Below are 18,549 nucleotides of genomic sequence, written 5' to 3'. Positions count from 1 at the left end.
AAAAAATACCTAGAAACAAATGACAATGGAGAAACGAAGACCCAAAACCTATGGGATGCAGCAAAAGCAGTTCTAAGAGGGAAGTTTATAGCAATACAATCCTACCTTAAGAAACAGGAAACATCTCGAATAAATAACCTAACCTTACACCTAAAGCAATTAGAGGAAGAAGAACCAAAAAACCCCAAAGTTAGCAGAAGGAAAGAAATCATAAAGATCAGATCAGAAATAAATGAAAAAGAAATAAAGGAAACAATAGCAAAGATCAATAAAACTAAAAGATGGTTCTTTGAGAAGATAAACAAAATTGATAAACCATTAGCCAGACTCATCAAGAAAAAAAGGGAAAAGACTCAAATAAATAGAATTAGATATGAAAAAGGGGAAGTAACAACTGACACTGCAGAAATACAAAAGATCATGAAAGATTACTACAAGCAACTCTATGCCAATAAAATGGACAACCTGGAACAAATGGACAAATTCTCAGAAATGCACAACCTGCCAAGACTGAATCAGGAAGAAATAGAAAATATGAACAGACCAATCACAGGCACTGAAATTGAAACTGTGATTAAAAATCTTCCAACAGGGCTTCCCTGGTGGCGCAGTGGTTGAGAGTCCACCTGCCGATGCAGGGGATGCGGGTTCGTGCCGCAGTCTGGGAAGATCCCACATACCGCGGAGTGGCTGTGCCCTCTGGCAAGGGCTGCTGAGCCTGTGCTCCGCAACGGGAGAGGCCACAACAGTGAGAGGCCCGCGTACAGCCAAAAAAAAAAAAAAAATCTCCCAAAAAAACAAAAGCCAGGACCAGATGGCTTCACAGGCGAATTCTATCAAACATTTAGAGAAGAGCTAACACCTATCTTCAAACTCTTCCAACATACAGCAGAGGGAGGAACACTCCCAAACTCATTCTACGAGGCCACCATCACCCTAATACCAAAACCAGACAAAGATGTCACAAAGAAGGAAAACTACAGGCCAATATCACTGATGAACATAGATGCAAAAATCCTGAACGAAATACTAGCAAACAGAATCCAACAGCACACTAAAAGGATCACACACCATAATCAAGTGAGGTTTATTCCAGGAATGCAAGGATTCTTCAATATACGGAAATCAATCAATGTGATACACCATATTAACAAGTTGAAGGAGAAAAACCATATGGTCATCTCAATAGATGCAGGGAAAGCTTTTGGCAAAATTCAACACCCATTTATGATAAAAACCCTCCAGAAAGTAGGCATAGAGGGAACTTTACTCAACATAATAAAGGCCATATATGACAAACCCACAGCCAACATCGCCCTCAATGGTGAAAAACTGAAAGCATTTCCACTAAGATCGGGAACAAGACAAGGTTGCCCACTCTCACCACTCTTATTCAACATAGTTTTGGAAGTTTTAGCCACAGCAATCAGAGAAGAAAAGGAAATAAAAGGAATCCAAATCGGAAAAGAAGAAGTAAAGCTGTCACTGTTTGCAGATGACATGATACTATACATAGAGAATCCTAAAGATGCTACCAGAAAACTACTGGAGCTAATCAATGAATTTGGTAAAGTAGCAGGATACAAAATTAATGCACAGAAATCTCTGGCATTCCTATACACTAATGATGAAACATCTGAAAGTGAAATCAAGAAAACACTCCCATTTACCATTGCAACAAAAAGAATAAAATATCTAAGAATAAACCTACCTAAGGAGACAAAAGACCAGTATGCAGAAAATTATAAGACACTGATGGAAGAAATTAAAGATGATACAAATAGATAGAGAGACATACTATGTTCTTGGATTGGAAGAATCAACATTGTGAAAATGACTCTACTACCCAAAGCAATCTACAGATTCAGTGCAATCCCTATCAAACTACCACTGGCATTTTTCATAGAACTAGAGCAAAAAAATTCACAATTTGTATGGAAACACAAAAGACCCCGAATAGCCAAAGCAATCTTGAGAACGAAAAATGGAGCTGGAGGAATCAGGCTCCCTGACTTCAGACTATACTACAAAGCTACAGAGTATGGTACTGGCACAAAAACAGAAATATAGATCAATGGAACAGGATCGAAAGCCCAGAGATAAACCCACGCACATACGGTCACCTTATCTTTGATAAAGGATGCAGGAATGTACAGTGGAGAAAGGACAGCCTCTTCAATAAGTGGTGCTGGGAAAACTGAACAGGTACATGTAAAAGTATGAGATTAGATCACTCCCTAACATCATACACAAAAATAAGCTCAAAATGGATTAAAGACCTAAATGTAAGGCCAGAAACTATCAAACTCTTAGATGAAAACATAGGCAGAACACTCTATGACATAAATCACAGCAAGATCCTTTTTGACCCACCTCCTAGAGAAATGGAAATAAAAACAAAAATAAACTAATGGGCCGTAATGAAACTTCAAAGTTTTTGCACAGCAAAGGAAACCATAAACAAGACGAGAAGACAACCCTCAGAATGGGAGAAAACATTTGCAAATGAAACAACTGACAAAGGATTAATCTCCAAAATTTACAAGCAGCTCATGCAGCTCAATAACGAAAAAGCAAACAACCGAATCCAAAAATGGGCAGAAGACCTAAATAGACATTTCTCCAAAGAAGATATACAGACTGCCAACAAACACACGAAAGGATGCTCAACATCACTAATCATTAGAGAAATGCAAATCAAAACTACAATGAGATATCATCTCACACCGGTCCGAATGGCCATCATTAAAAAATCTACAAACAATAAATGCTGGAGAGGGTGTGGAGAAAAGGGAACACTCTTGCACTGCTGGTGGGAATGTGAATTGGTACAGCCACTATGGAGAACAGTATGGAGGTTCCTTAATAAACTACAAATAGAACTACCATATGACCCAGCAATCCCACTACTGGGCATATACCCTGAGAAAACCATAATTCAAAAAGAGTCATGTACCAAAATGTTCATTGCAGCTCTATGTACAATAGCCAGGAGATGGAAACAACCTAAGTGTCCATCATTGGACGAATGGATAAAGAAGATGTGGTACATATATACAATGGAATATTACTCAGCCATAAAAAGAAACAAATTAAGCTATTTATAATGAGGTGGATGGACCTAGAGTCTGTCATACAGAGTGAAGTAAGTCAGAAAGAGAAAGACAAATACCGTATGCTAACATATATATATATATATGGAATTTAAGAAAAAAAAATAACATGAAGAACCTAGGGGTAAGATAGGAATAAAGACACAGATCTACTAGAGAATGGACTTGAGGATATGGGGAGGGGGAAGGGTAAGCTGTGACAAAGCGAGAGAGTGGCATGGACATATATACACTACCAAACGTAAAATAGATAGCTAGTGGGAAGCAGCTGCATAGCACAGGGTGATCAGCTCGGTGCTTTGTGACCACCTAGAGGGGTGGGATAGGGAGGGTGGGAGGGAGAGAGACGCAAGAGGGAAGAGATATGGGAACATATGTATATGTATAACTGATTCACTTTGTTATAAAGCAGAAACTAGCACACCATTGTAAAGCAATTATACTCCAATAAAGATGTAAAAAGAAAGAAAGAAAGAAAGAAAGAAAAGAAAGAAAGAAAGAAAGAAAGAAAGAAAGAAAGAAAGAAAGAAAGAAAGAAAGAAAGAAAGAAAAAATATCAGTTTCTACCTATGAATAGTGCAGATATTGATTACTTTAACACTTCAATGAAACATAATTTTTGAGGACAGGGAGTGTTTATAAAGACAGATAGAGATAATATGCCTGAAATTTTACTAGCTCTAGTTTGTTTATTATATTTTTATTAGTCAAGAATTTAATGGGGATATCTAGCATTTATATACAAATTAAGAAATAAAAATTTCTGTTACATTCTTACTATTTTTGTAGCACAAAGCATACTACAGCATTTTGACATGATTTAAGGGAATTACAGTTTTACTGCTTTGAGTTTAAATAAGAAAAATAAATCAGATAGTTAAAAATTACGTTAACTTATTGGTCACATTATTTTTTAAAAAACCCTCAAAATTATCCTAAAATGTCCTGTATTTGTAATGTACAATTTTTCTGTTTCAAAAATAAACTCTCAAAAATGTATTTTTGATTTTGTGTTAATGAAAGTTTTCTTTTGGTTCAAAGGAAACATTGGTAGTAGCATGAACACCTGAAAGTACAGCAGGCATTATAATGATGTGGATGTTGCTGCTACAGTTGTAGTTAAAATGGGTGCTTGTCAGCTTCATACTAACGAATTAGCAATAAATAACATGTATGGTAACTCTAGGAGGGAATATACTATTGTCTAGTACAGATAAATACATGTAATATAAACTGTGTGCCTGAGACAAAAAAAACACTGCAAATCACATGCACTATACAGTTATACACTCTCTGCAGCAATATTGCAACCAGAGAACAATACGTATTTTTAAAAGTAGGAGTGAAACACTCCTACTTCCATCAATTTTATCGCAACCAATCACCATATTCTGTGGATGGCTGTGCTGACATTAGAATCCTTTCTCTTTCTCCAGTCAAAATGTTTTATATGTTTTTTGTCATTTTATTAATTTCCTGCTTTGGGAGTAATTTTACTGTCAATTCATGAGAACTCTGAAATGTCATGAAACTTTTGGAAAGTAGAGTACTAACAATTAAAATTTAACCCAGAAGTACTTCTGACAGTATCATTTGAATGTGCAATCTCTGCATATAACATAAGTGAAGGCAAGGGGAAAAAATCTGTAAACTGAATAGTTTTGACAGCAACTATACATAGTATACAGCACATACTTATATATGTCATAGTAGTAGCTTCTGTAACATACCAATGCATTGGAAAATGAAATGCACAGAGACATGAAGCTATGAGGTGGTGCAGACTGTCATTTTTCATGTTAACAGAGTATTTTGTCAGCCTTATCCAGCAAAAACTCTGATGTACAAAACAACATTTCTAACAGATCTGTCACCCTCTGTCCTTCCTTTTTATTTTGCATATGCATCTCACAGTTCTCTAAAGGGTTTGTCTCCCCATTTAGCCCTTCATGAAATCCCTGAGCTGCCTTTTTCATCTGGAGCCTCCATGCACAACTGTGAATACTCCATCTTACATCTCACCTGATAGGTGAGGCTTCCCCAAATCCCAGGTACTGTTAGAGGACTTGAGGCATCCTCTGTAAGAAGGAAATCATGAGAGCAGAAGGAAATATCTGCTCTCAAGAGAAGTCCCTGAAGAAAAAAATCAATCGTGTGAATTAAAAAGCTTTTGATGAATAAATAATACATATGCAATAAATTAATTAACCAATTTTCAAGTCAGGCTTAGTATAGCATTCTAGAGTTAGCTAGCATTGCATCAATCAAAATGTAATCATTTGGTTTTGCTTCATATGATTTTCAAATACAAAATGACTGTGCCAGTTGAAGGCTACCATTTAAGAGACTATAATAGCCAAAACCAGGTAGTTGGGCATTTGCTTTCCAATGTACAAACCAAAGACTAAAACAAGTATTTCTTCATAAACACTATGACCACTGTATTTAATAATGTTGACATTTACATAAATGGATTGTAGTGTAGTTGTCGAACATATATTGGGATGATGCCATAATCCTGTTTTAATTAGATGGATGTTGTGAGCATAGAAAAATCACAAGCTGCACTCCCTGTGGTGATGCCATACTGGCAAGGAATCAATCACCACGGCTCTGGTTGCCATAGAAACTGATAGCTTCTGCACCACCATCTAAGTGGCAAATGATTGGTGGTATACTCATAACACAGGGAGAGCAATGAGTTTTTCTATCCTGTCCAGCAGCTGTGCCAGAGAGTTAATTAAAAGCAGAGAACATGAAACAAATCTAAATCTGTGAAGAAATGAAATGTACAGTACAAATTGAATTCCCGTGTTGAACAGAAATTAATATGCAGCGCAAACCACAGAGCTGCCTGAACAAGCAGCAGCTGGGAATCTTGGGAAATGCTGCCTCTGAGGCAGTTAGAGTTGAAATGTCGAGAGGGCACCTCCTTATCTTATTACCTAAACAAGCACTTTGTTCAGTATTTGTGTTGACTGATGCATGCAAATTGAAGCCTCAAATGTTGAGTTCCCATTTCTAAGCAGGAAGGACAAAGCTTAACTAAGATTTAATTAACAAACGGTTAGCAACTGCAGTTTATCAGCTGTGAACACAATGTAAGTAAATGTTTCTACTTCTGTACTAGAATTCACCAGACAACCTCTGTGAAAGTCAATGTGTTTTTATTGATAAGCCACAAATTCGGAATTCGTATTTCAAACATTGCAAGCTGAGGAGCAAGTATCTGAAATGCTTTCCTAAGAAGTAAGAGAAGCTTGACATAGAAATAAAGTTTATTTTCTTTTTTCCATAGAATGATATACAACAGATCAGGCATGAAATATTTAACTAGAGAGAATCATGATTTCTTGGTTCAGTCCACACCCATTCTAGGATTTCAGTGGTATCATTTGGAAAAGTTAGTGTTCCAGTAACCTGTTCTCTGCGTGAAGCCAACCACTCCCACTGGGCAAGTAGAACAACCCAGAGAACCACACCATGTATCTCTACAACTGCCAAGTATGTGTGTTTATAAGAATTAGAGGAAAGAATAACATCTTAGATCATGCAATTTACCCTTCTCCCCCAACTAGGACAAAATCAGGAAGTGAGCGTGGCTAATTATGGAAGAGCAAAAAATGGAGAACTTCAGAGTTTATATCATTATGACACATATGCACTTAATGCCCATCTAATGAACTGCTAGAGTTTTTTCTTTTATCAAGATGTATTTTCCTCTAGTTAGTCCTCTATTTCTAATGGCAATTGAATTGCTTATCTAAGAAGTATTTACCCAATTCTTCCAATAACCCATTTTATTTTCCAGGGTGATAAAACAACAAGAAAGCAAACACCATGCTTCCATATTATACTTGCTTATGATGGATACATCTGTATGAAACAGATTTTCATATATAGTTAAGAACTACTTGGTTTGAAAATATATATATGTCCATGGCATATGGAGCAAAGTTCTGAAGCAGCTTTTTCAAGAGGAGTTTTGTACACTTTGAAGACCATGAATAGGTTTCCAACAACTGGTCGAATCAATGCTATTTTAAGAGAAAGACTTCAATCTGACATAAGATGGGAGAGATGAATGAAAATGTTATTGAAATAAAGGGAGGAGGAGTTTCCAATATTATTCTAACTGTAGCATTTTAAATATAGTCAAGTTAATTATACCATGCCTATTATAATCTCTGAGTAGAATCACTAATAATCATTAGTAGGAAAACCATCTGATGTCTTCATGGAAGTGAGTATCTGAATACATGAAAAGAAGACTTTTTAAAAAGTACATAGTGTCCAAAAATACTGAAATACGGTGTTAAAATGTACAAAATAAAAAGTTTAAGTAGTTAATGTGTAAGGCTAGAAATTTGTATGGTAAATATATGTTTAAGTAGACATTTCAAAATGGAGTTCAAAAAATTTTAATGCTGATGAAAATATTCCTTTAAATTCACAGATGTAGGAAGTTTCAAGGTAAATGTATATTTTCAAATATTCTATGTGGTTAGAACCCATTATATCTGGTGTTAGGGTCATATAATGGGATTTTATGAATCATGAAATAGCAATCTCTGTGGTTAATAACACTAAGGATAAAATTCTTGAATCCATATCCCTTTTCCGATTGTCATTGTCCTGACTTATGTCTCTATCATCTCTGATTTGAATTTTTATTATTGTCCCCTAACTGATATCCTTGGAGTGCCATTTTCATCTTTACGTGGAGAGGAGGGGATTGATATGTTTCACTTGATAAACCTCTACAGGTGTTTTGAGAATTGTGTTTCATTTTACCCACCATACCCAGATGAGAACAAGGGCTCTAAAGGAGTGTAATCCAACCCGTGCATTTACCAAAATCAACTAGAAAACTTGAAAAAAGGTAAGAGAGAGACAGAGAGCTTGAGTGCTGGCTGGCAGATTCCCAGGATACTGTAAATCCTGATCTAGTGGTTCTGCACAGCACTGAGCATTCAAAATTTTAATAACTTTCACAACTGAATCTGAAGAGCAAAATCACTTTAGAAAAAGAGACAAAAACTTAGCCCTAACCAATTCTGACATCTCTTGATCTTTCAACCATTTTTACTGATGACCATTTCATCTGGGGAGAATTATGGTGAAGTCCCATAATTCGTATAAGTGATACTAATCTTGTTACCCTCTTAGTCAATTTTTTAAACCATTTTGGTGTGACTGACTTTATGAGAATAACAGTAAGCAAAGGATCTTTTCTTCATAAAAATACACATAAATTTACAAGATTTTACTGACTCCCCAGAACCATCCCTGATAAAATAATCCCTCCTTTATATACTCCAGGTTACATATATGGCCTTCTCAGAATTTCTTCTGACTTGCACTTTGCCTTATGCATGTAGTTAAATTTTAGTTGTTATCATTATCATTGTTATTTATTATATGTAAGATCCTTTACATAAAGACTTTAGTTACAAATATCTTTAGATCTAAGTATCAGGAAATAAAGCTCTGTTTCTCCTGAAAAATAAATCATATGCATTTGTAAAAGAATGTTAATTAAAGTGCAACCATTTTATTCTCGGTGTCAAGTGAAGCCCCAAAGTGATATATGCCATATACTAAACTGAAGTACAAGACCACTGTGAATGACTTGCAAAATAAGTCTGTGGAAAACCTGTCCTGAAACTCTGAGCTTCTTCATCACAAGTTGGGAAGTAGGATGTTAACGGGTGATTCTTTGAAGAAAGTTGGTTTTGTGTGACCCCATCCCATAAGTGGGTTTCTCCTCTCATTTCTATTCAAAATAGAAAAACTTTAAGGAGACCTTTTGGAGAAAGTATAATGTTTCCCCTGAAATGTGGAAGCAAAAGTCAACTGATACCCTAACAAGCCTAGGAAGTCTCAAGGATAAGAGACTGGAAGGCTAATCATTCTCACAATAGAACAACAGAGAGATGGCCATGTCAGGCCAGATGTTGTCAGAGCAAGTTATATATGAAAGCTTCCTGTGGACCAGATGTAGACTACATACCATAGAAAGCTGGTATGGGGCTGTCTTAGAGACTGACCCAAAATATTGCATAGGGGGCAAGGAGCAAGGTAACTTAGATATTTCTTGAATGAAAGAATAAATATACTGACTATAATACGTACGTCCGTTCTCCAGCAATGCAAGGGTTCTGAAAACCCACAAAATGTCCCACAAGAAAATGAATCATTTTAAAACACCTGTGAGACTCAGAGAGCTTGACACATAACTACAGCTTTAGTCAAGTAAGAAATTCTTTGTCCTTCTCTCCTTTTGTCCAGCATCCGTACCTCAACAGATCCTGAAACTAGATTTACCTATAATATTTAAGGGTTCCAAGAAACATCATATGTCTAAAGAATTTTCTATGAATTAAAGGAAAAAGCTCTTAGATAAAATATGTTCTGTTATTTTAACTGACAAATATACATTCTTAAATATATGAGGGACCAGAGTTGAATTTAGAATTCTTAATATCCTTTTAGTCCATTGCTAGAAACTGGCAGAATATAGAAAGCCCACCATTGGTCTCCTGATGTATTGGGAAAGCATATAGCCTGTCTCTCTTCTCATCTGACCCCAGCTCCTTTCAGCACCATGAGGAATCTCACAAATACACATACAAATACCCAAGACCAAACGTCCATCTTTCATCCTCACTGCTACAGACAACTGGACCGCAGCCACCCCCCAATCTAAGGTGTGATCACAGCAGCAGAGCAGCCCTCTTAGGAGGGCTACCCCTAGGGAAGAGCCCTGCACAGACCATGGGATCAGGCTTGGCATCATTTGGGCAAAGAATAACAGGGTCCTGCATACTTCTAGCATAGTGAGGCTAGAGAATGCTGGTTCGTAAACAGTATTCCTCCTTGCTCTGGATAATCTCTCTGTCCCATGTGGCTGGACAAGACTAGGAGATAGCGAATAATGGGACTCTGTAAAGCACAGGATCCAGAGTAAGAGCTCCCATTGCTGGGTCTAAGGGAAAAACTGTCTGGAAGAATCAATGACCATTGTTAGCATGATGAAGAATAGAAACACACACACACAGACACACACACACACAGACACACACACACACAGACACACACACACACACACACACACACACACACACGGCAGAGAAAGGGAGCAGAAGCTAACCATGCCCTCTTTTCCACAGTGTGGCGCTGACCTACGGTTTGCACAAATTAGTGAGAGGAGTAGCTTTAACTTTGGGAAAATTTGACATATTGATTCCTTTAGGCATTTCAATTGCTCGATTAGTCCTTTAAATTACTGACTGGGGGACTTTTTATGACCCGGTAGTGATTCAAAATTAATGAGACTTGTCCCAAATTTCATTCAGGGGAAGAGAAATTGCCCCACAGGAAAAAAAAAAGAAACAAAAGAAAACAACATGTTGCTTACAAGTGAACTTACAAGTCCTGCTTATTCAATATAATTATTACAACTTTGTTCCTATAAACTATGAGAATTTTGTAGTTAATCATATATTTCTTTGTTTTGATTTTTGGGAATCTCAGTCAAGTATGTATACTAGTTATTTACTACATAGGCTCTTATGGACTATGCTTGCATATTACCTTTTTCTCTGGTCTTATGTTTCCATCTATATTATTCTAATTCTAAGGTTGTTAATATTTCTATTTTATTTTGTAGTGCATGTATTTTCATAACTGGCCAAAATACTTTGTTTATATATAAACATATATATATATATACACACACACACACACACACACACAATTTTTTTCTGATTTGGTTACAAAACAAAGCAAGATCAGATCAGAACAGACTGGACCAGGGGAACTTGAGGGCCACAAGCATTGTCTAAAGCACCATGGAAAATTCAGGTATCATTAGGAGGATGATGCTATCTAAAAGAGACCCCCTTTCACTAATTGGTTGTGTGTGACAGGTAAAAGATAAATTGTAGTCAGCATTTTAATTTATTCACTTAGCAAATATTTGTTGAGTGCTTATTCTATGTCAGTTATAGCATGCAGACAAAACAAACCTGGCCTCTCCACCACTAAGTGAGAAGGGTAGTGGCAATGCTGCTTTATTTTTTCTATGTACTGCACAAGACTCCACATTTGGTTTAATGTTATCCAGTTGCTGTCATGAAATCCTAACCATTTTTGAACATGGAGAATTTTCAATTTGTACTGGGCCCTGCAATTTATGTAGCTGGTCCTGGACAGTGGCTATATGTTCTAAGTCTTTGCCAATCTACAAATTCCCCCAAACACTCCCATGTCTCATCTGGATCTGGCATTTACACTTTTTATGCCTGTGAATGGATTTAGGCTTCTTAAGACACAACACTGGCCCATTAGTGTGTCCCTATCAGGAATAAAAAAGAACAGTTTGAAACCTTACACAAATCCTCTCCTGTGTCAGCAAGACTCCAGAGTGACTTATTTAAATGATTATTTTGTAATGTGCTTATGTTTGAGGAGAACAAGTCTCATGGGAGAAAGAATTGTGTAAATTGAAAAAAACTGTGAAGTAATCCTTAGTAATCTGCAGATATGACACCATGTATTATTCTTATTATCCTTTTGTGACTTCTGCTTGGTAGGGCTCCTTTCTAGCTATATCCTTTAGCACAGAAACTCGAAACCTTAGGGGATATTAATTTCTCCTTCACAGTTCTCTGCTATTCAGGTTTGTTTGTTGTTTATTTATTTATTTGCTATTCAGTTTTTAACACATACTGAGCACCCACAAAACCTTTAGTCTTGTTACCTGTGTATGGATTCTTCCCTTGAATGGCCTAACATTTACCTTTGCATCCTTAGTAAGTACTAGAGGCAGGGCCTGAAACCCAGAATTATTTACTGAGTGATTGAAATAACTTCTTATGTTCAGGACACAGGTGAGCATTTTACATGTGCCATTTTATGGGATACAGAAATTATCCCACTCTGTAAGCTTTTATAAAATTCAGAAAGTTGTATTTGATCCCTGTAATGCACCCTTTGCAATGGGTGTTTTCTTTGTGATGCAATTCTAGTATATCAAGGCCCTTGAGGTAGTTCAGAAACTGCTCCTTCTGCATGGGGGTTCAGACATCTACCTTAGACTGCTGTGTCATGTTAAGATGTTCGTTTAAAACTTAGGTCAGTCACTGTCCCAGGCTGAGTTCTCTGGAAGCACAGCTGATATGGAGTTTCGGGTGCAAGATGTTTATAGGAGATCGAAACTGGTGAAGGGCTTGGGCAGAAGCAGGATTAGTGAGAGAAACAAGTCAAACTGTAATGTGCCTCAGCCAGCCATCCAGCGAGCTTTGGAGGGAGTCTCACTTCTGGTTGAAAAAGCAGAGCCTGTATATCATCTCACTCAGTCACTGGAGGCAGGTGGCCTTGGGGTGGGCTTGCCCTTGAGCAAAGTGGTCTTTGCAGCTGAGGCAGACCCAGAAGTTGCAGAAAGCTGAAGGCTATCTCCTGACTTCTCTCTGTGTAGCTGGGCAGCAAGTTCTTCCTTGAAATGAGATCTGGGTAGTGCATCCCCATGTCTATCACAGATTTTCATCATAATACCTCCTGGTCTAACTTACTAGATTAAACAATCAGAATAATTAAATTCTGAAAAATTAAAATTCTATTGCATAGTGAAGTGAGGTGTTCAAAACACGTGCACCATCATGAAAATTAGAGCAGCAATTATATTCTGTAAAGCACTACAAAAAAGGTTTCACAATATATTTTTTTATTCTAATTATGGGTCTTTTAAACATTATGTTATCTATTTACCAACAGCCTGAGTGAGGAAACTTTGAATAAAATATTATTGTATCACTGACAATGTCATTATTTTCATGATCCTGGGTGACTTCTGCAAGACCTTATAGACTCTAGACAATCTTTTTTTGTTTCAAAATAGAACTGTTGCTGGCTTTATTAGTCACAGGAGGTGTAATATTTCATCATCAATTTCATTAGTATTTCTATTATTCTATTACTTTTTTCTTATCCTCCAAAGGGTATTATTTATTATGTTCTATAATTAATTTTTTAAATTGCTTGAGTAACTTTTTTATACAAAATCTCCAAACACTTTAACAGAATTAACTTTTTTTTTTTCCATAGCTATATACCTAGTACATAGAAAAGTTCCCAGTACAATTTGGGAGGTAAATAAATATTTAAGTGACTAAAATAAAAATGAATGAGTTGGCAACACCCCGGGACAGTCTTAAATAAAGATGTGAAACAAGTACATAAATGATGGTACAGTACAACACTGAACATTTAAAATGCCTTAAATTCTCCAGCTCTCTAAACAGAGAAGACACTCAATAAATGGAGTTCACACAGTGTTAACACATATGAAAAAGGCCAATGTGTGTGTTGGGAGATGTTAACCTTATGCTAAATATGATTTATCAACACACTGTTGTTGTAAGAACTAATGCTGGCACAACCTAAGAGTTTCCTAATGAAAGCACAGCATTCTAAAAAAAAGATAATGGTGGTGCCGTGTTTCTTTTCATTAGTTTGATCATATCTGAGGTCAGTTGCTTTAGGTTTTGACAAATGTGAATCAGTTCCTAGGATAGGAAAGTTATAGGGCAATGAGAGAGATGTAAAAAGATATTTCATCTGGACTACCTTCTTCATCTTCAAAAAAAAAAAAATACCCTATATGTTGGCCCTCTAATTCCAGGAGAATCCCAAAGGAAATAAAAGATGCAAAAAAATTTGGATAGATCATTGTACATAAGTTTTCAATCCTAGGAATACACAATTAAAAAACTAAAACAACTTACACAGATGATGATAGGAGAGTGTTCAGTAAGCTAGGATGAGATGCAGTCACTAAAAGTAATATTTTAAAAAGTTTTACAGGCTTTAGCCAAGGTTTATGATACATTCCAATGAAAAGTAATCTGTCTCAAACTATTAACAATATAAGTTCAAAATATGCATCTCTCTCTTTCCATAACCAGAGGGAAATACACTAAAAATTTTAGAAATGGTATTGCTTTTCTTCCTTTTTTATTATGTTTTCCACAGTAATGATTGTTTTTTTTTGGTTTTTATAATCAGGAAAAGAAAGCTTATGTATAAGTCAATTATTTGTATCTTTTGTTCCTTTCCCCTCATTGCAAAACTAAAATTTACAACTTATTTCCTGACAAAGAAAAAGAAAATATGCTTGGGGATTAAACATATGTGCTAATTCAATGTTTTTATTTTCCACTTTCTGAATTTCCTAAATAAGATTATTGATTTTCAACATGTCTGCTTTCAAAATTTGTTCAATTAAGCTTACTTAAATAAATTCAGGAAGAGTAAGGCCAAAATCATACGATACAGGACAAAAGGAAAAAAGCCAAGAAGTAAATAGGGTGAGGAAAATAAAAAGGCTAAAAGAAATCTTATTAGCCAAATTCCAGTGGTTGAACCAAAATGCCAGTATAAGCTTCCTGATAGCTTGCATGAAAAAGGCAACAGCACATTATTCTAATTAATTAATCATTAGGAAAGTACTAACTTATCAGGAGGGACTGGGCATATACTTTGATTTTTTTTCATATTAATTCATTCATGTATTTAACAAAAGTTCATCGACTATATACCACACTGTAAGGAATTAAACTAGAGGGGAAAACAAGTATAGGCAGTACAATTCCAAGTGAAGGTAGGGTTATGGCAGATGAAGGAGAAAAGTCCAGGCCTACAATCCTCATAAACTTTGTCTCTGAGGCACTGGTCTTTGTGTGCATGTTTACAAGATTTGTGTTATGTTATAAGGTCCTTGAAAGCTGTTTGATATATACTCCTTGATATTGGAGCTTATGTTGATGATATACCTAGTTATTATAAGGACTATATGTTTAATGTCTGTCTTCTCCACTTTCCAATGCTTTGCCCTCTCTCCCCACACAACCTGAACTCTACAAAGCCAGCAGTTGCATATTTGCTCAAGCTCTATCTCTAGAGCTTAGAACAGCAACTTGTTCCACAGTAAGACTCAATAAATATTCCTTTAGGTATTGATGAATTGATTTAATGAATGACTACAATCTTCTCTCTAAGGCTCAGATTTCAGCATGATTTTCTTAATTTATAGTTATAACTGTTCTTTCCTTTTAATAACACTGGTTTCCTTAATCGCGGTTGGCTGGATACTAACATTTAGAGGGCTTTTGGGGGTTATTTTCTACTGGCTGCTCAAATTTGAAAATTGTATAGGTCATCTCTATATTGGTTAGTGCAATTTTAAAGGAGTGTTGCATATTTTCATAAGAAATTCTCCCTTATAACATGTCCCATTTTCATTATAATCTACAGATTGAATTCCCCTTGATCCCTATGGTCTCTAGATCTATACAAATAATATAAACGTTTTAAGATGTCAGAATAAAATATAAAAAATATTATACCTCAGTATGCATCATTAGCTTTCAAATATTTTCTGAACATAGGAGTTCTTCCGTCAAAAGAAATCCAATGGAAGACTCTCATATCGAAAACTTCAAGAACATCTCTCATTGAAAGAGTATAAGGACAAAATATGTGATTTCTTATCCCTTATTCTCTTCTCTTTTTCCTCCCCTTACTCCCCTACACAGTTTGGTAGCCTTTGGTGTGTCTGTTCAGAAACCTATGGCTTCTAAGAGCTAGAAAAACATTGTAGAATGTAAGTTTTGATTGTTAATGTGAAGTATTTCTTCTGATGAGAAGGTTGCACCAACATATCTGGCATCAAAATCATGTTAAAATCTGTCCCACAAAAAGACAGCAGGTTCTAACTCAACTACTGCTGTATTTAGAGATGTGTGGAAATAACTCATTTTAGATGTTAAAGAGAAGCATTTTGGCTCAGAACATTAAGCAATTGGACGACAATTCATGAGCTCAGGTTTTTAAGTTTTCTTTTTGCTGACACGTTTGACACTGGGAGAATCACTGCTTCTCTTTACCTTGGCTTACTCATCAGTAAAGTAGCACGTGATTATGCTGACTCACCTCATTCTCACAGAGTGTTTATTCACTAGCACTGATAATGCACTATTCTGTCTAAGAAACCAATGAAAAATATTCCAAGGAGCAGGTAAAAGTGGTCACATTTGTAGCTAAATAATAATTTGAAGGAAACTTACAAGAGCTTCAGGTATATAAATGAGAACAAAAACTCTGGCTAATTTAGGTAACATTTAACAAAAAATAATTTTCAGCGAAGATGAACAAAGTAGCTTGGATTCGTTTTAATTTTACTGTAAACTGAAGAGACAGCCAGAGTTAGGGCTGGGGCAGGAGGTGTGAGGAGCATTTGGGATGTGTGCTATAATACTAATAAGATAAGTACATATGGCTTTCAAGACCTTGAAAAGAAAGAGGATTTTGTGTGTGTGTGTGGTACGCGGGCCTCTCACTGTTGCGGCCTCTCCCGTTGCGGAGCACAGGCTCCGGACGTGCAGGCTCAGCGGCCATGGCTCACGGGCCCAGCCGCTCCGCGGCATGTGGGATCTCAACCACTGCTCCACCAGGGAAGTCCAAGAAAAAGGATTTTTTTTTTCTCATTTGTAATTTTAATCGAAGCATTGCTATTCATTTTTAAAAGTCTTTCCTTATAAGCACCAAATTTTAATACCTATGTCAATTTGGGGGGAAAAGGAACTCCCGTCAAGAGTTTCCCTCCAGAAGAAAACAATGATGTTCATTCCTCCAAACAATCAAATTCGAAGTCTACCAAAACAGAAACAAAAAAAGCCCACATAGAAAAACAAAAACAAAAATCACATTCTAGAGGTTCAGTGCATTTAGCAGCCTTCACTGTGCTGTCTAATCATCCTTCAAAAAAATAACTCTAGTTCATCAAAATATACATTTTCCATTTGATTTTTAAATTAAAAAATAATTTAAAAAAGGAAACTTGAAGGAATTCACAATTAATTGCCTGACTCCTTTCGACGTCATGTACAGCATATGAAGGTCAGGAAGGCTATTTGCAGCACACATGATTAGGGGAAATTGATTTTCAAGGTTTAGCTTTCTTCCAAACAGTGTCCACAATTCCAAGTATGAAGGGACACAGACGATCTCCTTTAAGAATTCCACAGGACAATACAGGTGCCCCAGCTGTTCTTCATAGAGTGACAGGGCTTCAGTCAAATTGACACAGTTCCCCTGTGTGAAATATTTCCCATCCTGTTTCAATACTTTCATTGAGAGGTCAAGAATCAGTCTGAGAAACTCCCATGTGGAATCTTCTTTCGGAGATGTGGAGATTGGAACAGCTGTCAAATCATTAATCACATAATCAAACTCTCTCCCTTCTTTGGTGTACCTCTTCAGTACTGGAATACAGTCTTCTGATACAGTCTTCTGAGAACCTGATCGCAGTCCCCTTTAAGATTGTCTAGGACATCACCACATGTTTTTCCCATGTATTTCTTACATGCGTCAATCACCATTTGGTCAATCTCTACCATAGTGACCATTTTTGGTTTCAGTTTGACTATTTCACATAATATGCCCCCATCTCCGCCTCCTAGAATCAGTACATCTTTGCCAGTGTAATCTTCTTTGCCGCTGCTCATGATGGCCCGGGTATACGCCAGATCACTTTCCACCAAATTAACATCCCCACTGAGGATGAGAATATTTCCAAATTGTTTTGAGTGTAAAATTTTAATGTTCTGGTAAGGTGAGTCTTCATCATACACCACTTCATCTATGTCGTACTCAACCAGGCGGCCATCTGCAGTGGGCCAGTATCTGTCAATGGCCCCTCCTCGAACTATGGGTGGTAATCGCTTCACCTGCTCAGTACTGTCCTGACTCAATTCTTTCATTCTTTCTTCTACTTTGTTCAAAAGACTGTCAACTTCTTTGCCTTGCGCATCACTGTCGTAACTCTGAAGGTCCAGCAACACCAATCCATGCGGGTAAATTCTCAAATTGGCAAAGCTGCCGTTTTTGTTTACGTAGGTCGCTAAATAGCCATGGTCCTGCCAGGTGTGCACCAACCCCATCATCCCCTGCTCCTGGAAAATGGACTGGAGGCCTTTCAGAATGGTCTCACCATCAGCTTTGGTGCCGAGCATGAAGTCAAGGGTGCCGTGCTGTGCTGCTGCCATAGTGAGGCGAGGCCCTGGGCCATGCCTGGGGGAGGGGGCCGGGGAGACTGGGGGTCCGCGTGGTGTGTCAGGCTGCAGCCGGCGGGGAGTGCCAAGAGGATATTTTTGACATGTTGGAAGTTTGAAAGAAAAAGATCTCGCTAGTTGTGTGTACTGGAACGCAAAACTGATTAAAAAAAAAAAGTCTATCATTGTAAATCTGACATTAGAATGTTGCTTTTGGCTACTAGTAAATTCAGCCCCTTAATTCTCTGCTTGAGAATGGATAGTTATTACAGCCATAACAGAGAATATGAAAATAATAATAAACTTACTAACTAAAATGACCA

The 18,549-nt window shown here is 36.9% G+C and overlaps 1 pseudogene across 1 annotated transcript; it reads right to left on the bottom strand.

Annotated features, from left to right (window-relative positions):
• Nucleotides 1-17,118: 17,118 nt before the first annotated feature.
• Nucleotides 17,119-18,235, bottom strand: LOC309824420 (spermine synthase-like; annotated as a pseudogene). The gene has a single exon. The product of its transcript is annotated as a spermine synthase-like (transcript).
• Nucleotides 18,236-18,549: the final 314 nt, after the last annotated feature.

This window comes from Grampus griseus (genome assembly GCF_964374135.1).
Source record: "Grampus griseus genome assembly, chromosome: 6".
Taxonomy (NCBI): Eukaryota; Metazoa; Chordata; class Mammalia; order Artiodactyla; family Delphinidae; genus Grampus; species Grampus griseus.
The sequence above is the reverse complement of the archived record's forward strand: the minus strand, read 5'-3'. Positions and strand labels throughout refer to the sequence as shown.